The sequence below is a fragment of the Corvus brachyrhynchos genome, unplaced genomic scaffold (assembly GCF_000691975.1).
Source record: "Corvus brachyrhynchos isolate BGI_N302 unplaced genomic scaffold, ASM69197v1 scaffold69, whole genome shotgun sequence".
Classification (NCBI taxonomy): domain Eukaryota; kingdom Metazoa; phylum Chordata; class Aves; order Passeriformes; family Corvidae; genus Corvus; species Corvus brachyrhynchos.
In genome coordinates, this window is record NW_008240228.1 from 6,752,809 (window position 1) to 6,754,107 (window position 1,299).

The 1,299-nt window shown below is 49.8% G+C and overlaps 1 long non-coding RNA gene across 1 annotated transcript; it reads left to right on the plus strand.

Moving 5' to 3' along the window:
* The first annotated feature begins 59 nt into the window (after positions 1-59).
* Positions 60-1,004, plus strand: LOC108449360. The gene is made up of 2 exons (XR_001865526.1): positions 60-287; positions 736-1,004. It is a non-coding gene; the product is annotated as an uncharacterized LOC108449360 (long non-coding RNA).
* Positions 1,005-1,299: the final 295 nt, after the last annotated feature.

Genomic DNA, 1,299 nt, shown 5'->3' on the forward strand with positions numbered 1-1,299 from the left:
GGGGGGGGGCCCGGTGGACCGGGGGGACGGCTGAGCACGGCCCTGGCTCGGGGTGCCCCATCCCTGCCCCGTCCCTGCCCCGTCCCTGGCTCGGAGCTGACTCTGGAATGGTTTGCAGGTACCTGCAGTGGGCAGGGGAATGTCTCCCGCTCCCAGAGAAGCAGAGCCGCTGGCCCGGGCTCCTGGAGGAGCTGCTGAAGGTGTTCGTGGGCGACAAGAGGGACAATGAATCGCCGCCAGGCAGCCCAGGATTGTTCCCAAACGTCATCCCCTGGCTCTGTAACTTGGTAAGGTCTTGTTCTCCCCAAGCCCATATCCAGAGTCCCGTGCTGGGAATAAAGTAATTCCTGGCTTTCCAATACTAAAAATGCAGCATCAGAACAGGGTTCTGTTAACCTGATGATTTGGGGGATATTTGGCAAAAATTGACGGTGGGCCAGGTTGGACTAAGCTTTTAACACTCTCTGGATTCACGGGATCGGGGATTCCAGCGTGCACCACACAGGTTTTTTCAGGGGAATCCCTTGATCCCCAAATCCGTATGACTTCAAAGCAAAAAACCCTGGGAGCTGAAGGCAACAGGATGTTTCTTGGGAATGTTGAAGTGTTCAGTGTGTCCTAAATGTTAGGTTTGAATTAATGCAGATGGTCCAGGATTTTGTGTTCAGAGTTGCTGGTTTAGGCATGGCCAGGTCTGGATTTGCATTTGTGGGCCCTGAGTGTTCCTTGTGTCAGCTTTAGGTCTGGATTGGTGGGAATTGTCGGAGAAAAGAGAAGGGAATTGAAATGCACAGCTCTGTTCTTGGAGAAAGGATCAGGATGGGAGAAAAGAGGGTGTGGAACTGCTGGGAGCTCCTGGAGTGAGGGAAAGGATGCAAGAGTTGGAAACAAAAGCTGTGGAACAAAGCCCGAAAAGGGGGCTGTAAGTTTGTCTCATACCTCTTTAAACTTTCAAGAAGTGTCATCTAAGGTGATCTGATGCAATGTTCACTTTGGAGAAATAATTTTAATAGTTTTCTGGGCATGATTATGAGACCCTTTATCCTAGCTCACCCATCTGTGCTCATTTGTCTCTTGTCTTCTTGTATCTAATTTAAATCATCAGTGTCGTATGGTGGGGGTTTTTTACTTATAAGGATGCTAGAAGGAATTAGAGCAAGGGCTTGGATCTGAACCCCACTGGCCACTGCCTTTGCTTTTCTGTCTGCCATAGCATTTCCCAGTTCAGGGATGGTGTTACCCTGGGAGTGTCCTTTATAATGCATTATAGCCACTTTTGAAGGTTTTACCACTGCTTCC